This window comes from Choloepus didactylus, chromosome 10, assembly GCF_015220235.1.
Source record: "Choloepus didactylus isolate mChoDid1 chromosome 10, mChoDid1.pri, whole genome shotgun sequence".
NCBI classification, from domain to species: Eukaryota; Metazoa; Chordata; class Mammalia; order Pilosa; family Megalonychidae; genus Choloepus; species Choloepus didactylus.
Window position 1 is genome coordinate 81,289,643 of NC_051316.1, and position 22,621 is coordinate 81,312,263.

Here is a 22,621-nt window from a genome sequence, read left to right on the forward strand (position 1 = left end):
CAACTGATTGTACACTGTGGATAAATGTATGGTATGTGAATATAACTCTATAAAATTGTAGGAAAATATATATATAGGAGTAAAAGTGTTGGAGAAAACATGGTGAGAGGGATGATGCCTCACCAATATGGACTAACTACAATGTGTAAACTCAGAATTGAATCTTAGAACATAGCCTAACGTGGACACAATAATTGTAATAGTCCCTAGATTGTAAGCTCTTACAGCAGTTAACTCTATCCCTGAATTGTAAGGCCTATCTCTAAACTTTGAGATGCTGATCCCCTAGCGTATAACCTGATTGGTCTCTGGAACAATGAATATCTCTGAGACACCTGAAACTCAGAGCTAGAGCTCGGCAGATATGAATGTGAGTATTAGTGCATACAGCCACTGTAAAAAAAAAAAAAAAAAAAAAAAGCTGAAGAAGAGCCCAGACTCCAATTAGTGATATGAATGAAGCAGGTCTGGTTAAGAGCAGGGCAAGCCAGGCCAAAGGATAAAGTTTGAAACTGACTGTGTTTTAAAACTTCAACTTCCATGTGAGACCAAGGGAAGAGATGTTTATTTGGTACAGGATCTATATTTTCTAAACAATTTAACCTGTACAGTGTGTTCAAATACCATAATTACATAAAACTTTGACTAGGAAGTGAGACCTGGTAGGTTTGTATAGGTTAATGTGAAACAGTGACACATCCCAGAGTAATTTGGGCAGATAATAAAAAATATATTTACAGCCTCCCCCTCCCCAGCCCCGAGGATCTGGGGGAAGGTGCGGATGTGTTGGACATCCTCACCTGGACTGGTTGTTGATGTTGTCACAAACATTGGGACTGGCGGTTTGATGTGCTGAGCCCTCGAGCATGGGACTTGCCCTTATGAAGCTCATTACCACAAAGGAGAGTCTAAAGTTGTATGTAATGGTGCCTAAGAGTCTCCCCCTGAGTACCTCTTTGTTGCTCAGATGTGGCCCTCTCTCTCTCTAACTGAGCCATCTTGACAGGTGAACTCGCTGCCCTACCCCCTACGTGGGACCCAACTCCCAGGGGTGTAAATCTCCCTGGCAATGCAGAGTATGACTCCCGGGGATGAATGTGGACCCGGCATTGTGGGACTGAGAGTATCTTCTTGACCAAAAGGGGGATGCAAAATGAGACGAAATGGTTTTAGTAGCTGAGAGATTCCAAATGGAGTCGAGAGGTCACTCTGGTGGACATTCTTATGCACTATATAGATAACACCTCTTAGGCTTTAATGTATTGGAATAGCTAGAAGTAAATACCTGAAACTACCAAACTCCAACTCAGCAGTCTGGACTCCTGAAGACAATTATATAATAATGTAGATTACAAGGGGTGACAGTGTGATTGTGAAGACCTTGTGGATCACACCCCCTTTATCTAGTGTATGGATGAGTGGAGGAATGGGGATAAAAACTAAAGGACAAATGGGGTGGGATGGGAGGATGATTTGGGTGTTTTTTTTCACTTTTATTTTTTATTCTTGTTCTGGTTCTTTCTGATGTAAGGAAAATGTTCAGAGATAGATTGTGGTGATGAACGCATGACTGTTATCATACTGTGGACAGTGGATTGTATATCATGGATGATTGTATGGTGTGTAAATGTATTTCAATAAAACTGAATTCAACAACAACAACAACAACAAAAAAAAAAAAAGACAGCTGGTGCAAGGTCTCTGTCCCCTTTCTTCTTGTGCCTTCCTCCTTCATGACTAGAATGCAGATGTGATGGCTGGAGCTGGAGCAGCTGTCTTAGACTATGAACTAAACTCTGGAGTAAAGCCACACAGTGAAGCATAAAGATAGATGTAGACTGGATCCCCGACTCCTTTGTCAAGCACAACCACCATACCAACCCTAAACTACCTATTTTTAGACTTTAACATAACAGAGAAATAAACCTTTCTCTTATTCAAACCACTGCCATTTATATCTCTACTACTTGAAATTGAATCTAATCCTAACAAATGCAACAAGAATGGGAACAGGGATCTGAAGGAGAAGCAGAATATCCTCTCAGAGAAGGATAAGGAGAAGCACCGGAATCTAGGGTAGGCTGATCACACAGTATTGCATTCATTTCTCACAACACCCCTGTATTAATTAGGGTTCTCTAGGAAAACCAAATCAACAAGAGATTTCTATAAATGTAAGATTTTATAAAAGTGTCTCACGCAACTGTGGGGATGCACGAGTCCAAATTCCATAGGGCAGGCAGCAAATTGGCAACTTCAATAAAGATGTTCGATGAACTCCTCAGGCAGCAAACTGGCAACTTCGATGAACGTGTTTGATGAATTCCTCAGGCAATGAACTGGCAACTTTGACAAACTCCTCAGGAAATGCTTCGTTGGCTAGCCGAAGAAGAAATGAAGGTCCTTTATCTGTCTCACTTAAAAGTCTTCAACTGATTGGATTAAATCTAGCTGAATAAATTCTCTCATTGTGGAAGACATGCCCCTCGTTGATATAATCAGTCACAGCTGCAGCCAATTGACTGATGATTTAATAAACCAGCCTTCTGATTTATTAACCAGCCACAAATGTCCCTGTAGTAATGGTTAGGCCAGTGCTTGCTTGACCAGATACCTGGGCACCATCACCTGACCAAGTTGACACATGAACCTAACCATCAAAACCCCTATGATATTGAGAGGAAACAGAAACGGAGTTGTCAATTAAGTGGTGAAGTCATTTTTTGAAACTGGTTCTGTCAAATCCAAAACTTTCCACTTCACTGTGTTTCTTATATGTTCTGGATTGAGTAGTCTCCACAAAGATATTTTCAAGTCCTAACCCCTAGTTCAGTGAATATGATCTCATTTGAAGAGCCTGTTAAGATTCAGGACAAACTGAATCAGCATGGGCCTTAATCCAATATGGCTGGAGTCCTTATAAGCAAAGGGAATTTGTACATGGTAGTAGGAGAGAGGAGGAGACAGAGGGAGACAGGTGGCCATGTGACTGAGGCAGAGATTGTGCGGTGGATTGCCAGCAAGCCACCAGAAAAATATTACAGATATCAGAGAAACACAGCCTGCTGACACCTTGATTTTCTAGCCTCCAAATCTACAAGATGATAAATTCCTGCTATTTAGATAAACCAGTCTGCAGTATTTGTTATCATATCCCTGGCAAACTGAGACTCTATATTACAAGTTTTTGTGGTCTAGCATGCCACTGTCCTAGAAGTCAGGAGATTTATGTCCAAGCCTAGATCCTACCACTCTCATTCTTCCCATTCTGGATTACTCTAGTGAGAAAGAATAAAGAATCCTTAACGTCTGTCAGCTGGGAGCTGGCCTGACACACAGCCACATCATGGTGTTCTGCTGTACACAATGTCACAGAGCACCAACATGAGCCAAAGTCACTCGGTGACTGTGACTGTGCAAGACAAAAATAACTCTACTCTGGACTATGTCTGAGCCCAGACAAAAATAAGAACACTGTGCAAATGACAGAAATGACCAAGCATCTCCCTCTCCCAGTTATCATGTTTGAATGCTGCTTCTTTACCAATTACAGTTTTAGTCCTACTCTGTTCCTCCTTCCTCCTACATAAAAACTATTGATCCCCCATCATAAAATTACCTGCATTTCCTAAGAGTCCCAAATCCAGAGCAAACCCCGGTGTCCTTGAAGCCTCCCTCAAATCAACTGACATAAAGTCAAATTCTATAAACAAGCCCTTCTTCCCACTCTCTCCTGAGATACCCCATAGTTGCCCATGGGGTCAGTCTCCCGTGTGGCATTAGGTAATAAAACCAAACTTTCTGTGACTACAGATGTCCCTGGTCTTCTTTGGTTAGTGGCCACCGATATTAGTAAGTCACACAGTTCTCTGGAATTTGTACAATCTACAAAAAGAGGAAATTGGACTACTAGCATCAGTCTAGTTCTATTCAAGAGCCTTTCCAGTTCCTTCAAGCCATAGTCATATGAGTTTTCTACTCCTCCTCTGAATTTGTATGATTTTCATCAAATCCCTGAGAAACTGTAGAAGTGATTGTTTCTGTTTTTCACAGGAGAAAATTCACAATAATTAGCACAAACATTGGGTTAGAAAATTCTCCAATGGTCTCAATTAGGAAGAATGATTAAGAGCAATGTTCTTATGTAATCTGTACAAGGCTTCAAAGTCATAAGCACCAGACCCAGATTCACGCTGTAAATAAGCATGTAATCATATATGCATGCTATATAATCTCTTCCTTCCTCTGGGGTTTTAACCATTTTACAGAAATTGAACCATGGAAGTACAATTTTTGGCATGCCACTTTATAAATTAAATGTGGTTAAAAACAGCTGAGTTATTAAGCTTCATTCATGCAGATATAATGAAGAAATCCATAAATAACATACAGTCTAATTATATTTCTGATACATGTGACATGGAAGTTATGTTTCATAATAATTGCTTGGTTTGGAAACCCTTTTCTTTGAAATGTGACTGAATGGATCATTTAGATTTAATAAGTTTTTATTAGAGAATGAAGATTCCTCTCCCTGTAATTGCGGAGGGGGGGATTTATTTAAATTTCAGTGAAGAAAAGACATTAGAGGAAATGGTACTAGTGAAGGGAAGGGTTTCATATAGAATAATCAAAGGCAAATTGACTGCCAAACCAAAGAAGAACATGAACACAAAGAGATCAGCAACCTTGTCAAAGGAAAACACCTGCAAAATAAAGTGTAAGGAAGCAGCTCTTAATAATGTTAAAAAGAATATGAAATAAGATGACCTTTTGAATTGGGGAAGCAAAAATATTCCTTGGAAAATTTCTAAAAAAGCCAGGAAGAAATATCAGTAAAACAGTAGTGATGGAATAGTTAAGGTGTCTCTCTAGAAAGTATGTATTTCCTCATATCAGATAATATTTTAAGTGAAAAGTTCAATCATTTTACAAAATTCACTTGTGGTTTAAAGGATGACTTCCTTTATTTTATTAAATGGATGTGATATGCTGGCAGCTATTAGACAATATCGTAAGACCTGAGTAATAATCCCAGCTCAACTCTTATACAAATTATTTCCTTTTCTTCATCCTCAGTGAAACAACTATGGTGACAAGATGATAGATTAGAACTCTCCCAACTCTAAAATTTTAGAGTTCTAGGTTCAAGAAAGAATCATACTGGGTAACAGAACCTTGTCTACAAATGATGATATAACAATTGGAATTATTTATTTTTGTCCTTGCTATTCCAAAAAGAAGCCATCTCAATGACTGCATTTCTGTTAATAGTGCATTAGGTGACTGGAACTAATTCTATCATGTAGAAAAATTAGACAGTCCAGAAAATACATCTTAAATCTACTTAGACATCACAGAGCAAACAAGGTATTGAAGAATCATCAGGTCAAGATCCAGAAGAAGGAAAACCTTGAATGCAAGTGTGGCTTCTAGTATTGCTTCACTCTTGAGTACATTTGCTGACTGTGGAAGGGAAGTTGAAAAGTGGAGAACCTGAGCAGTTCTTTTCAATGCCTTTTGAGTCTAAAGGGATAAGAGTTGGAGGTTGGGAGCCTCTGGAAAGTGGGAACAGAGGGAGCCTAATAAACTCCCATTCAGAGGGGCTGAACCCCAGGAGTATTGGTGAACCAGAGGTAGACTGGTTCTGGAAGTACTGCTGCTCATTTTCAGATCCTCTTAATTGCTGAAACTTAATTAAGATCAGTCCAAATATGATTCCCCCAATAGTTGGCAGATACAGGTAAAAATTCTCTCCATAAGCAGACAACATCATCCTAAGCCTCAACTCAAACTACATCTCTAACTGATGTTTTAAATACATTGTCTGTTATCTAATTTAAAAAAAAAAAAAAAAGATATCCAAAGAGATGATAATGAAAACAATAGAAACAATAAACATTAGGAATAGATTCAAGGGTGCTCCAAATATTGGAATTATAAGACAAAGGCTGTAAAATAGCTCCTGACAAGTAGATATAAGACAAAACTGAGAATTTGGAGAGATAACTGGAGAATATTTTAAAAAATAAAAAGAAGGATATAGCATATTTGAAAATAACTAAAAAGAATTCTAGAATTAAAATAACACAAAAAGCAAAATTAGTAACTAAATAGATTGATTTAAAAGCCAATTAGACAAAACTGAAAAGAATTTATGAACTGGGGGATAAATCAGAAGACATCATCCACATTAAAGCTAGAGAGGGGAAAAGATGGAAAACGCCAAAATCTGAAGGTAAGAGATTGTGATGGTTAGGTTCATGTGTCAGTTTGGCCAGGTGATGGTGTCCAGATGTCTGGTCAAGCAACCACTGGCCTAACCATTACTGCAAGGACATTTGTGGCTGGTTAATAAACCAGAAGGCTGGTTTATTAAATCATCAGTCAATTGGCTGCAGCTGTGACTGATTACATCAGTGAAGGGTGTGTCTTCTGCAATGAGAGAATTCAATCAGCTGAATTTAACCCAGTCAGTTGAAGACTTTTAAGCGAGACAGATAGAGGACCTTCACTTCTTTGGCTAGCCAGCAAAGCATTTTCTGAGGAGTTGACCGAACACCTTCATCGGAGTTGCCAGTCTGCTGCCCGCCCTATGGAATTTGGACTTGTGCATACCCACAGTTGTGTGAGACACTTTTACAAAATCTTATATTTATAGATATCTCTTGTTGATTCTGTTTCCCTAGAGAACCCTAACTAATGCAGAGATATAACATGATAATATCTCACAAATAGATAATGGGCATCCAAAAAGAGAAGAAAGAGAATGACACAGAAGGAATATTTGAAGAGATAATGGATGAACATTTTCTAAGACTGACAAAAGAGTATTAATTCAAAGATTCCAGGAGCCTTAAAACCTAAAATCATACATATACACATATTTATATGAATGATAAAATTGATCAATCTACTTGTAATTGTTACTTTTATCTTCTTCCAAGACAGTGACAAACTGTTTTCCACTTAACTCCTTTATTCCCCTCCTAACTTATATTCTATATTTATTGTGTATTTTAATACTACATACATATTAAGTGTTATTAGGTATTTTTTCATGTTTACACAGGTATTTTCATTGCTCTCCATCTTTTCCTGAATCTCTAACTTTCCACTTAAAAATTTCCTCTTACCTAAATACCACTCTTCAATAGTTCCCTTACTTATGAATAATTTACTGTTTTTTCATATCTTAAAATGTCTTTTATGCCATCAATTGTTAAAATTTTTTTCTCCATTGGGTATAGAATTCTATACTGGAAGTTATTTTTTTTCAGTATTTGTAAGTAACATTCCATCGTTTTCTGACTTGTTTCTGTTGACAAGTCAGTTGTCTTTTGGTCTTATAGTGGCTCCTTTGAAGTTAATCTGACTTCTGTCTCTAGCTGTTTTTAAGAGTTCCTCTTGTCTTTGGTTTTAACAGTTTTTCTGTAACTTCCCTGGTATATATTATATTAAATATAAACTGCAATAATATTGCAATAAAAAAAACAGAGACTCTTGGGTTGAATTTTTTAAAACTAACTGTGAATTAATGATGACAGTCAAAACTAAAACCTCAAGATATGGAAATGTCAAAAGAAAAAAAAGAAGAAGACATAATACATACCACAAAAATACTTCTGAAGAAGAAAGCTTATGGTACAACACTAACATCAAACAAAATAGACTTTAAAGCAGAAAGCATTACCAAAATTAATGTGGGACACTTCATAAAAATGCAAGGTTCAATTCAGCAATAATACATAACAATGATAAATTTGAATGGATCTGTAACTTAGTACCAAAAATATAAAGCAAAATCTGACAGAAATAAAGGGAACAATAAACATACCCAAATTTAGTGGGAGATTTTATTATAGATCTCTCAGCAACTGATGGAAAAAGTAGGCAAAAAGTCAGTAAGGGTATAAGATTTAAACATCATATAATGAACACTGCATTAAATAACTGGAAAATACAAATTACTTTAAAGCACACAGAACAGTCACAAAAAGTGACTATATATCTGACCATAAAGTAAGCATGGATGCAAACCAATCCATTTCATCTCACCTAAACTTCTCTGTTTAAGAATATCTTTCAGACACCTTAATTTTCTACAGCAGAATTTCAACCTTGCTATCTGACTGTTTAATATCTGTTTGATAGATATCTCTTAAATTAATGTCAGAGGTTTACTTTTTTTTTTTTTTTATAAAAATTCAATTTTATTGAGATATATTCACACACCATATAATCCATCTAAAGAATACAATCAATGATGCCCAGTATCATCATATAGTTGTGCAATCATCACCACAATCCATTTTAGAGCTTTTTCATTACTCCAAAAACAAACAAAACAAAACAAAACAAAAAAACAATAAAAATATAAAAGAAAACCCAGATCCTCCCATACCCCTTATCTACCCCTCCCAGTACTGACCCATAGTATTAGTGTGGTACATTTGTTACTGTTGATGAAAGAATATTATTACTGTTAATTATAGTCCATAGTTTGCAATAGGCACCTTTTCCCCATGTACCCCTCTATTATTAACTCCAAGTAACAGTGTCAAACATTTGTTCTAGTTCATGAAAGATCTTTTCTGTATTTATACTGTTAATCGTAGTCATCATCCACCACAAGATTCACTGCATTATACTTTCCCATGTTTTCCCCTCTAGCTTTACTTCTGGTGACTCTAAACTATCCCTTTCAATCACATTCACTCACAATTCAGCACTATGAATTATACTCACAATACGTGTTCCCATTACCTCTATCCATTTCCAAATGTTTACGTTCAACCTAATTAAACATTCTGCACATATTAAGCAAACTTTCCCCATTCTCTAGCCTCATTCTATCCCCTTGTAACCTTTATTCTAGATTTTATGTCTGAGTTTACATATAATGAGTTCATACTAGTGAGGTCATACGATATTTGTCCTTTTGTGTCTCACTTATTTCATTGAAGATAATGTCCTCAGAGTTCATCCATGTTGTCACATGCTTCTTTTTTTTTTTTAATCATCATTTTATTGAGATATATTCACATACCATGCAGTCATACAAAACAAATCGTACTTTCAATTGTTTACAGTACCATTACATAGTTGTACATTCATCACCTAAATCAATCCCTGACACCTTCATTAGCACACACACAAAAATAACAAGAATAATAATTAGAGTGAAAAAGAGCAATTGAAGTAAAAAAGAACACTGGGTACCTTTGTCTGTTTCCTTCCCCTATTTTTCTACTCATCCATCCATAAACTAGACAAAGTGGAGTGTGGTCCTTGTGGCTTTCCCAATCCCATTGTCACCCCTCATAAGCTACATTTTTATACATCTGTCTTCGAGATTCATGGGTTCTGGGTTGTAGTTCGATAGTTTCAGGTATCCACCACCAGCTACCCCAATTCTTTAGAACCTAAAAAGGGTTGTCTAAAGTGTGCATAAGAGTGCCCACCAGAGTGACCTCTCAGCTCGTTTTGGAATCTCTCTGCCACTGAAGCTTATTTCATTTCCTTTCACATCCCCCTTTTGGTCAAGAAGATGTTCTCTGTCCCACGATGCCGGGTCTACATTCCTCCCCGGGAGTCATATTCCACGTTGCCAGGGAGATTCACTCCCCTGGGTGTCTGATCCCATGTAGGGGGGAGTGCAGTGATTTCACCTTTCAAGTTGGCTTAGCCAGAGAGAGAGGGCCACATCTGAGCAACAAAGAGGCATTCAGGAGGAGACTCTTAGGCACAAATATAGGGAGGCCTAGCCTCTCCTTTGCAGCAACCATCAGAGGTTTACTTTTAAACACTGCTAGAAAGCTTAGTCTTGAGTAGCCAGACTGTCACCCAGTATCCACAAAAAGGATTACCCGGGAAGTGGTATCTGTTCCAGTTTGCTAATGCTGCCATTATGCAAAATACCAAAAATGGATTGGCTTTTATAAAGGGGGTTTATTTGGTTACAAAGTTAGAGTCTTAAGGCCATAAAAGTCTCCAAGCCATGGCATCAACAAGAATAACTTCACTGAAGGAAGGCCAATGGCATCTGGAAAAGGTCTATTAGCTGGGAAGGCATGTGGTTGGTATCTGCTGATCCCAGGTTGTGTTCTGGCTCCTGTCTCAGCTCCTTTGTTTTCTTCAAATTGTCCCTCTTGGCTGTAGCTGCTTTGAGTTCCTTCTGTCTGAGCTTTTATAGGGCTCCAGTGAACTAATCAAGGCACATGCTGAATGGGCAGGGCCATGCCTCCATGGAAATTATCTAATCAGAGTTATTGCCTACAGTTGGGTGGGTCACATCTCCATGGAGACAACCTAATCCAAAGGTTCCAACTTAATCAACACTAATACGTCTGCCCTACAAGATTGCATCAAAGAACATGAAATTTTGGGGGACATCATACATCCAAACTGGCACATTCCACCCCCTGGACCCCAAAATGACATGATCTTTCCATATGCACTACACATTCATCCCATCACAATATCACAAAAACTTAAATCATTTCAGTAACCATAGGTATGTACAAGATCCTATCAAAATCAGTTACAAGACTGATCTGTCCTAAAGTAAAATTCCCCTCTGGCTGTAGACCTGTGAAACTTAGAACAAAGTTATCCGCTGCCAATATACAAAGGAGGGACATTCATAGGATAAACATTCCCATTGCCATAAGAAGAAACAGTAAGGAAAACAGGGTTAACAAGACCAAAACAGCTCTGAAAACCTGCTGGGCAAACTCCATTAGATTTCAAAGTCTGAGAGTTATTTATAGAACAATATTTTATCCTTGAAGCTTGAGAGAGTGGGAGTCCAACCCTTTCCAAGGGCCTTCATGGCAACCCTTTTCTATGCAAATGCTGGGATGAGTGCTCCAACATATCCACACACTGGGGAAACCACCTTCTCAGCTCCACCCTCCTCAAACATCAGGGTGCCACCCAGACTCTGCCTCTCCAGGGCAAACTCACCCTTTCCATGTGCTGAGGTCTCCTGGCCTGAGACCTCTTAATTCCAAATCTCAATCTCCATGGCTCTGTCTTTGAAGAACGTTTTCCTTCAATTTGTTGCTTGTCTGTCCCCTCCAGTCCAGACTGGCAGCATTTCTGTCTATAAAGATCTCGCAAAAATTCTGTTGGCTTTGCATGAAGCACACAGGGGTCAAAGCCATCAGACAACAGGACTTTCCACAAATTCTTTCTGGATAACTCCATCTCCAATCTTGACTTGTACTGAAAAGATGGTCGGGTTCCATGTTTGGTTAAATCCTCATGTGGGGCTGTAGCTTCTGGGGTCTCACTTTTTGGAAGTCCAGAATTTTCCAAACTATCAGTTTCTGGTTTCTTTGAACCCAAGAGTTCAGTTCTAAATTTATCTCTCTCCACCTGCATTTTACTATAAGCTGCAAGGAGAAGCCAGGCCACACTTGATAATTACTGTCAAAATCTCTTCAGCTAAGTATTGAAGCTCATCATATTCAAATTCTGCCTTCCATCCAACACTAGGACTCAATTTTGCCAAATTCTCTGCCACTTTAAAACAAGGATCGGCTTTCTTCCAGGTTGCAACAACACACTCATCATTTCTGCTCAAGGCCTCCTCAGAAGTATCTTTAGAGTCCATATTTCTATCAACACTCTCTTCAAAGCAATCTTTTCTATCAAGCTCCTCACAATTCTTCCAGAATCTTCCCCTTATCCATTTAAAAAGCAGTTCCAACATGTTTGGTATTTGTAAGCTCAGCAGCACCCCATTTCTCTGGTACCAAAATCTGTTCCAGTTTGCTGATGCTGCTGTTATGCAAAATACCAAAAATGGATTGGCTTTTATAAAGGGGGTTTATTTGGGTACAAAGTTACAGTCTTAAGGCCATAAAAGTGTCCAAGCTATGGTGTCAACAAGTATACCTTCACCAAAGGAAGACCAATGGTGTCCGGAAAATGTCTTTTAGCTAGGAAGGCACATGGCTGGCATCTGCTGATCCCAAGTTGCATCCCAGCTCCTCTCTCATCTCCTGTGCATTCTTCAAAGTGTCCCTCTTGGCTGTAGCTGCTTTGAGCTCCTTCTGTCTGAGCTTTTATAGGGCTCCAGTGAACTAATCAAGGCCCATGCTGAATGGGCATGGCCATGCCTCCATGGAAATGATCTAATCGAAGTTATTGCCTACAATTGGGTGGGTCATATCTCCATGAAAACAACCTAATCCAAAGGTTCCAACTTAATCAACACTAATATGTCTGTCCCACAAGATTACATCAAAGAATATGGAGTTTTTGAGGACATAATACATCCAAACTGGCACAGTATCTGAATAAATAATGGCTGAAAACTTCCTAAATTTGATTAAATACCTGAATCTACATATACAAGAAACTCAATGAACTCCAAGTACAATAAAACAAAGAGATCTACACTGAGACACATTATAATCAAACTGTTGAAAGACAAAGAGAATCTTGAAAGCAGTAAGAAAGAAGCAACTCATGCATGAGGGATCCTCAATAAGATTAACACACAGTTTCTCATCTAAAAGCAGAGAAGCCAGAAGGCATTGTTATGACATTTTTAAAAGTACTGAAAGAGGGGGCAAGATGGTGACATAGAGAGGAGTGGAATTTAGTTAGTCCCTGGAGCAACTAATGAACAACCAGGAACAACTGGTAAATAATTTGGAATAACTTTTGGGGAACAACTATAACTGTCCACCCATCGTACACCAACCTGGATTAGGAGGAATGCCTGAGATCACACCATAAAATCTGTAAGTAAAAGCTGTGGAACTGCACCAGGAGCCCCCACTCCCAGAAGCTGCAAAACCTTGCTGTGGTAGAAAGCAGCACTCTCTGAGCAAGTGAATGTGGCTCAACCCAGTTCCAACCAGGGTTTTAATTAACAAATGTGGACTGCCGAATACAAGCTACAAACCCCTAACAAGCAAACAGAGGCTATTAGTGATGACTGACCTTAAAGAACCAAAGGACTCATCTGCCCTGGGAGGGGGAGCCCAGAAAACTGGGTGTTACCTCTGACCAACAAGTGAAACTGGGGGGCCATGGACTGGCTCTGAAAGGGGCTTTCTGTCCCTTTTTCTCTTTCTTAACCGAGGGGCTCAGTAGAGAAAGCCTCAGCCATTTTCAGTTTGCAGTGCTCTGACCTAGACAGGAGTGGAGATAACAGACTCAGAGAGACAAAGGCACTACTCAAATACAGATGAAAACTCCTTAGACAGTATAACTTCCCTAAGAGGAAAGAGGTGGGGCCCAGCTCCACTACTGGTCTTCCCTTCAGAACCAGACCCCAGAGCCTAGGGGAAAACAGCCAAAACAGAAACTAAAGAGACCACACCTCCTTACAGCAGTTGGGAGCAACAGGCTGACAGGTGCCACCTGCTGGGCAGGTTAGGAAAAGCACAGCAGCTAGAGAACTCACAGGAAAGTCTGTCAATCTCTAAGACACACCTGCAGGGAGACTTGAAACTGAATATAACCCCATTCTGAGATCTGAACCCATTCTGGTCTGGGAAAATCTGATTGGGGTAACCAAGGAAACCAGATGCCTAGACAACAGAGAACTACAATCTACACTAGGAAAGCCAAAGATATGGCCCAGTCAAAGGAACAAACTTACACCTAAGTCAAGATACAGTTGAGATACTGTTTCACTTTAATGAAACAATCTATTAAGGATGTTCAAATAAATATGCTAAATCAAATCAAAAACCAAATCAATGAGCTCAGGGAAGATATAGCAAAAAAAAATGTTTTTAATGAGCTATTGATACATGCAACAGCTTGAATGAATCTTCTTAGAATTTTGCTGAGTGCAAAAGCCAATCCCAAAAGACTTCATACTGTGATCCACTTATATAACATTTTTGAAATGACAAAATTATAGAAATGGCAAACAGCTTAGTGGTTGCCAGGACTTAGAGATGGGGAGAGAGCAGGTTGGGGATGAAAGGGAGGTAGATGAGGTTATAAATGAGCAACAGGAAGGCTCCTTGTAGTGGTGGAGCTGTTCAGTATCTTTACCGTGGTGGCAGGTACTCCAGTTTACACATGCAATGAATTGTATAGAACTAAATACAGAAACGCACACAAATGAATACAAGGAAAACTGGAGAAATCTGAATAAGACTGGTAGATTTTATCAATGTCAATAGCTTGATTGTGATATTGTACTATAGTTTTGTAATTATTATTGAGGGAAACTGGGTAAAGCATATGCAGGATTTCTCTTTATTTCTCACAACTGCATGCAAATCTACAATTATCTCAACAAAAACTTCAATTAAAAAATACACAGCTAGTGAGAACAGAGTTTATTCACCAATGTTGAACAACAATAATCACCCTAAAGGAATCATATATACCAGTTGTATAATGAAATTTGTAATACAACTCTTACATGGTTTATTCCACCAAACTTATTTTCATTATATTTGTGTATGAGGCCAGTCATTTACATGGCACTTTTTTAATTTCCTCAGCCATTAACTGTTGGTGTTTTCCCCCCAGTAAAACTAGCATTTTTGTTGCTTATTGCAACAGTACTTTTACCCTCTTTGTTATTGTTTGTTTTCATCACAGAAGAATGAAGAAATCTGTAATACAATGGCTTTACAAACAAGGAAAAAAAGTGAATGTGTCTCATTAGAATGGGCTTGATAATTTTTGCCCAGAACATTCAGCCACCCCTTTTAACTATGTCAAGCACTATTCTGGGGCTGAAGATACAGTAAGAAGTTAAACACCATCTCTGCCTTCAAGGAGGTCATAGTCAGCTAGGTTAGAAAGATAGAAAAATAAGTATATAATATCATCTACTGCTAAATACAGTAAAGAAAAAGGCATCCGAGTAATTACTGATAGAGAATCATGTAGATTGGGTGGTGTCCAAGAGGCTTGTTTGAAGAAATGACATTTAAGCAGAGATCTGAATAACGTGATAGAGAATATATGGAGCTCATAGTCACTAAGACAAAAAGCAATGCTGGCTCTTCTGTAACAGATGCTTATTAATTCTTGATTCCCAGATGAACAGATAAATGGGCCCTGAGCCGATTTCCTTTATCTTTCAATCAAAATATGAAAGGGTCAAATACCTATTGCCCACTTTTTCATTCTCCTTTCCTTTGATATTTTTTAAAAGTTTGTCTAGCTCTAAAAGGAAAAAACTACCTTTTTAAAGAACATTGCAATTAAGAGATGTGACCCCTGAAAAGTAACCCCTTCGAACTACTGTAATGTTGGCCTTTTTCTGATTTGAGGTCAGTAAAGTTATGGTGTTTGTGTCTCTCAGAGAAAATCCCAGCTTGTAAAATCATTTGACTCCCTCTGCCTTCTCCAAATCCTCCTAAGAAGCTCAATCTGCAGATCAGAGCTGGCTACTCCTTTTCAATTAACTCTCTTTCACACTTGATCACTGTTCTTGTCTTCATTTATGTCAAATGGTGCTCCCTGTAGAGACAGGCAACTGGTTATTCTGGGCTAACTCAGATAAACCTTATTAAAACAGCAGCCTCCCTTGTGCAAATCCATCCATCACCTTCACCCTGACAGAGCCCTGTCAGCCTAGTTCGTGGTGCCATCTCTGGGTCCCAAATGATAGGCAAGCCCCCACACTACAGCATCAGCATTCGGACACTGTTGGCAAAGTGCAGACCATGTACAGAGATTCTGAGCCATTTGCTTCTTTGAAAGTTTACTGATTTAACTCAATCCAAGAGATGTTAACTGAACAGATGTTATCAGTTCTGGGGAAATGGGTTTGGGATCCTAGGATGGGGTAGTTTCAGATGTTCTGGGGTAGTTTCAGATCCCTAGGCTAATACAATGCCAAGTCAATTTTTTGTGAGATAATTTCATAGCAAGTAATGAGGTGTTAAGTAAATCCTAAGTTCAGCATGAGCATCTGTGTAGGAAGGTAAGAGTTAACGCTTTCTGTCCAATACAGAAAATGGCCCAAAATGAAAGAAAGGGAACCAGTCACGGGTGAAGGAGGTCACAGCAGCTCCAAACACCATCCTTGGCCCCTCCCATCACCTCCCTCCCAGTTAAGTCACTCTCTACATGCCTCTTGGGATGTGTATGAGTCACCCTTTCTTGACTTCAGTAGTGACCCACGTTGGCCTCTAAATTCAAACTCACACTAGGATAGAAAAGTGAAAAGGGCTGAATGGACTACCCCTTGGCATAATGTGTGTAAGGATTATCCTTGAGAGCTATATTGGTCTCTACTAATATGAGGCCCAAACTAGGCATGGCAAGATGGTGGGCCTGCTGTTGTCAGTAAAGAGCTAGTGAAGAGTGAATCTTATAAGATGACTGTTTCCTATTTTCCTCTTATTACTTGTGAGGATGGATGGGGATTGTTTATTTCTCAAATAGTAGACTTAACATAATTAGTCCTAAGATGAACTGGTAAACCACCTTTCGAAAATGTTGACCAACGTTCTTTCAAAAGTCATTGGAGGGGAAGCAACACAAGATGGCAGCCAACACGGGCTCGGGAGTACAAGTCCCTCGCAATTTCCGACTGTTGGAAGAACTCAAAGAAGGCCAGAAAGGAGTAGGAGATGGCACAGTTAGCCGGGGTCTAGAAGATGACAAAGACATGACACTTACAAGATAGATGATAATTGGGCCTCTAAGAACAATTCATGAAAACCAAATATACAGCCTTAAAATAGAATGTAGAGCTAAAAACCCAGCAGCACCCCCTTTGTAAGATTTTTAACAAAAATTAATATGAATGTAGTTAATAATTCCTAATGGAATGGTAGACCCAAGAGCCATATCAGTGCAAGCAAAATGGCAGAATTCATACACCATCAAAGTTGTCCTGCAAGAACTTCAGTGCCTAATGATGTCTAAAGAAAATATGAAATGCCCTTGGCCACCTGAAGGACAGTGTTACAGCAATTAACCAAAAAGAAAAAACACAGGCCCTCTCCCTACCCCCATTCAATTTAAGCAGTCTTTATTTTCCACAGTAGTAAATTTTCTAGATAGGTCTTGTAGACCTCAAAGTACTGGAAAGAAAGCTCCCATTCAAAGGAATTTCATCTTAAAATCCTGTAAGTGACACCAATTTTTTGTCCATTTGAAATATATAAGTTGTGCTATAACAAATCATACTGTCAAGTGCTAAAAACAAGTCATTGGAAGGCCCATAGTTCTGCAATCACATGTAGCTCCCTCCCCCAAGTAAACAGAGAATTAAAACTAGTGACTCTGAGTTAGGAGCATTTCAAAGAAGGAAAATTACTGCACTTTCTGAATGTTATAAGCAAGCACTTATAACCTAAGACTGTAGAAGATAGAATCCTCTCAGGGAAACTTGGAGGTGAGTATAGCTACCAGAGCTGTAATTTCCAGCCACATGTAGGGGGAATTGAAGACTTAAGAAGGGCTGCAGATTCCCTGATATTTGGAGTGAGACATCTACAGGTCTAGGTGTAGTAAGTGGGCCAAACCAACAGGCAAGATCTTGCCCCTCTGGGGAATGGAACAATGGAGAAGAAATTGGGGAGACTATGAAATTTGGTTACCAAGTTAATATACTTTCCAATGTTTGCTCATTTCCTAAATAAGATAAGGTCCCTTCTGAATTGTGGCCAAAGAATTTTCAGGTAGAGATCCCTAGCTGTGGTAGGGTTGGGATGGTGGTGTCTATTGCAAGTTTCTTATTATCTTCAGGTTGAAGTCTAGATTTTGCTTTCTCAAATTGGATTATGAACCTCTCCTCTGTCCTCCTGCAGAATCTCATACTCATTACATAAGGATACTTTTCACACTTTATTATTATCAGTTATTTACTTACAATCCCTCACCAATTTGTAAACTTTTCATGGACAGCATGTTGCTTAACTTTAAATTCCCAGCACATAGCAGGAGTTCTTGAATGAATGAATGTATGAATGAATGAAGGAGGTAGGAGACCTGCATTCAAATTACACCTCACTGTTGATCCTTGATCTTAAGGAGAAAATAAACTCTGCAGGAGAAAATTCAGAAGTAGAAATGCAATCATCTGTCTGCACAAAATCAGGTGGCTGGACTGGATGATGCCCTTATGGTCCAGTTAACTGTACAATCAAAAGCTCCATGTGCAAGAGATAGCAAGTCATCCTGGGTTGCTCTAAAGCATGTATAAGATAAGCACCCTGGACTTTCTGAAGAAGAAAGATGAATAGTCTCTCTAAATGCACATATTCAAAGAAAGCTCTATTTTAATTGTCATGGGAATGAGGAAATTAACTCACAGGACCAACATAGCAACATGAATACTTGGCCAGATTATGCACCAGCTCTGCTCTCTAAAATTCAAATGGTATTAAAAACTAGCTTTAATTTGGTAGTGTTGTTCCCCTCTGCCCCTGGTTGATCAGAATTTATTTATTAATTTTTAGCATAGCTTTCAGTTTTCGTTCTGGCTGTTAATTGAACCCCCTTCTTTAGGCTGAAAATGCTCACATGTGCAGAATTTGAGCATTTCCCAGCAATAACCTCTGTTTAGCCTCTATCATGTTCAGGCAAGAGCAGTATCGTCCCTGTTCTAACAGAGCTTTGGCCCTGTTTTAGCTGGTATGCAAATATAGAGTGTAATCCATCATGTTTTATTTAGAAGAATCACAGAGAGAAAGGGAAAAGGAAATTGTTGTCAATTAAATGTCCTTGTCTCTTCAGGCAAGAAGATAAAAGTTCTGATTGATTGCCTAGATGGCTGGAAATGGAAGTATTAATGCAAAACAATGATTTTGTTGTGTTTCTGTTCTCTGGAGTGTTGCAAATGGCAAAGAAAATTTTATTCCAGAAACAGACTGAGAGACTTTCTCTCTTGCTAGAACAAGCAAATTTGGTGAAATCAAAGCAGGGGGTGGAGAGCCTGGGAGTGGAGGCCAGAGATCTGCAATCCAGTCCTGGTCTTGCTACATTCCCTTGGTGACCTTGGGCAAGTCTTTAACTGTCCCAACCTCAAATTCCTTAAGATTCGAGCATTTGGCTAGAGATGAGATCTAAAGTCTCTTTCAGTGCTTGTAATGCTGTATGATTCTTTCTCCTTCTGAATTAGCCCAAATGTGAACACAGCCATCATTTGATTCCAAGTATTTCATTCAACAGGAAAACGGCAAATGAAATTGTCTGGCGTGTCCACTAAGCAGTTGGCCTTAAATTGACACCATTATCTGGTGGATGCTACTGACCTGCCCTGCCCCCAAGAATCCTGAATTGTCAGTGGAATTCCATCAAGCTTAGCAATTTCTCTTCAACAACATACAAAGAAATTATTCTACTGAGAATTTTATAATTCCAAGAGAAAGTACAAGAGAAGTGACCCCACACAATGGAATAAATATGATAATTTACCAAAGCTAACAGATACAATTATGTACACAATAAATTGCATATAATATGTAATGGGGAAAAATGTAGAAAATTCTTAATTGATATAGATAATGGGAATAGCTCCCTCTTGGTCTGGTCCAGATCCTCCTTTTTAACCTCTTTCCTGAATGTTCAACTTTCCTTGGTTTTATTAATCTCTGGGTTCATATTGTTCCATTTCCCAGGCTGACGGACCCAGGAATTGACTCTTTGATGTATCCAGGCTTTTAAAGTACTAACAGAGAATTCTCAATTTGGGGCTACAACTGCACAAGGTTCAGAGTTTAGGTTGAGTGTCTTTATCTACTGCACTTTTTTCTCTCTCTCAAAAATTGCTATTCAGACTTGGGCATTGTTGAATGTAAAGGAGGTTTGATTTTCTTCAATGTGGGGTTTCTTCTGCAGTGCACCCAAGATGGTTACTCAGAAATGGCCTCTGTCACTCTGTTCTGTGGCTACTGCTCCGGTAGGGCGTGTGTGTGTGTGTGTGTGTGTGTGTGTGTGTGTGTGTGTGTGTGTGTGTGTGTGTGTGTGTGTGTGTGTGTGTGTGTGTCGGGGCGGGTGCAGAGAATAACCCTCTTCTTTGAGACAACTGCCAGACTCTATGACTCAAAGCAGTCTGTGTGCTCAGTCCATGCCCAATATTACCCACTGAGCCAGATGAGTAGAACTAGAATCCAATATGAAACTAGATTTTAAAATGGAATTTAGATATTGGTCTTCAGACAAAAACCAGGCCACTTCTGAGCCTCATGCTCAGCAAAAGCATGCTCTCTTAAAGTGGTCTTGAAATGTTCTTTTACTTTACATGTGTTTCAGCTTCTTTTTGAAAAATATCTGATTCTTAAAATACTAGTTCAGTTTGCATCCCACAAAATATGAAAGGATAATTCTGTTTGAATCACAAGAGATGTTGACTTTTGTTTTGCTCTTGTTCAAAACAATCACTTCATAATTTATATGCTATAAAATTCATATCTTAACACCAGGTCCCCTCAGTGTACTGGATTTTCTCTCCTACTTTGATGGTTTGATTTTATTCAGAAGTTGCTTCTGGACAGGAGGTCAAGCACAGAAAGGTGAATTCTGGCATTATGGATAAAATTGATTAAGCCATGTCTTTCCCCTTGGTGAAATGACTCTCAGACAATAAACAATGATCATTCTCTCAGGTCACTGGGGCATAGCCACACGCACAGTGTGAGCAATTCCCTAGCAGAGTAAATTAACAAATGTAATTCAAATGAGCTGAATGTGTTTGAGTATGGATCTAATGATCCTGAAACATATGTGATTAGTTTAGGAGCGTGAGCTTGGGCAGGCTCCAAAGCAATACACTACATCCCAAACACTAGGAAATTTAGGCCATTTGTCATAAGAAAGAGTGAGAGCAGGAGAGAAGGATCAGTCTACAAACATCATCGTTGCAGTGAATGCATCTGAAGGCACAACTCCTGGCAGAGCTGCTCCACAGGCCCCTGGGTAAGAGACAGCACTTCTTACCCACTCCCCACCTTCCCACCCATCCCCTTGTATTGTACAGAAGAAGATCAGGGTCCCCAACCTTCTCACACCCAACAGTCCCTTTTATCGTTTCCCCTACTTGGGCTCCATAATTTTAATCTCTATCTATTTGTACCTGTTCAGTAATGGTTGTTGCCATTTTATATTAAACAAAGACATATATAACTCAGAAGTGGAATTTATGAACGAAGCTAAATAAAGAGTAACACTCACAGTCCTCTGTAATTCCAGTCACACATTGTGCAGTCTTATCAACAACAAATGCATCCTTTCCTCTGGGCTTCCTGGAATACTAGAATTCTTCAGTGACACATCACACTATCTGTGTGAGCCCCTGAGAATTCAGGAGTTCTTGCTTAAAAATTGCTGTAACAGGAGGTAGATAAATGTTTAATGTCCCTTTTTTTTTTTCATAGTTTAGTCTGAAAGAACATTAATTTTTACCTTTTCTATCTACTTTTAAAAATGTTTTAAGGGGAAAATAAAGATAAAAATACAATTACAAGGAAATTGTTCTCTGTTTAAATCTCTTAGAGTTGGAGCATCTCTCAATTCAGATTACCTACTGAAAGTTACTGGCTTTCATGATTCTTGAAGACAAGTATCAGTGCTTAGCCTTTGGCATGTTATTTAACCTCTCTGTGCTTTTCTGTGATTTGATTTCTTCCCCTGAAAAATGGGAATAAAAATAGTACCTCTCACATAGGATAAATTTACTATTTGCCTGATGGTACATTTTATTTTGACTATTTCAAAGGATGAATTATTCTCAAAATGAAATAAAATTAGATTTCTACCCTACATCATACAAAAAGTAATTGGATCAAAGATTTAAAGGTAAACAATGAAGTCATAAAATCCCTAGCAGAAAACATAGGAAAAATATTTTTTACGATCTCGGGGTAAAGAATTTGTGTTAGCAGGACAATGAAGCCAGGAATCACAGCAGAAATAACTAACAGATTCAAATTTATAAAAATGTAAGTCATCTATATGGAAAAAAGATGCCATAAACAAAATGAAAAAGAGAAATGAAAAAATGTTTATAAAAATACTTGAAACATATGACAAAGCGATAATAAACTTAATACTTAATCTATTAAAAACTTACGGAAATTAATAAAGAAAAGGACTTCTCAATGGGAAAAAAAATAGGTAGAGGACATGAACAAGCTACTTACAAAAGAAGTAATGTATGTTTTATCTTAAAATGCTCACCTCACCTATTAACTAAAGGAAGGCAAATTACAGTGTTGAGCTTAGTAATACCCAGTGTGGTGTCAGTGGTGAAATGTGAATCTGAATCTAGCAAAGATCTGAGAGATGAGAAACTGGATTCAAGAATAAGCAAATGAAATGGGAAATGTGGAGAATGGGATGAGGGGAGAAAGCATTGGGTAGAAAAGCCTGAGCAATTAAACTGCAAGTGACCTAGACAGTCACGAAATAGACCTGGGTGTAAGTCTCGCCCCTGAGGATGACAGGTTACACAGTCTTGGTAAATTACGGGCTCTCATATTCTTAGTTTCTTCATCTATAATTTAAAGTAGAATTATGAGGATTGGGCAAAACGATATATTTGTTTCTCAACTCCTCACCTGCACCCAGCCTCGCGGTTTGGTAAACTGATTTATGCAACTCTCCCTCTCGCTTTTAGTCACACAGAGGCAATCCAGTTCCGGAAGAGCAGACCAGGGCTCTCTTCTGCCCC

General features: G+C 38.7%; 1 pseudogene; it reads left to right on the forward strand.

The window, feature by feature from the left end:
• Positions 1–16,486: 16,486 nt before the first annotated feature.
• LOC119505191 lies at positions 16,487–16,924 on the forward strand (annotated as a pseudogene).
• The last annotated feature ends 5,697 nt before the right edge of the window (positions 16,925–22,621 follow it).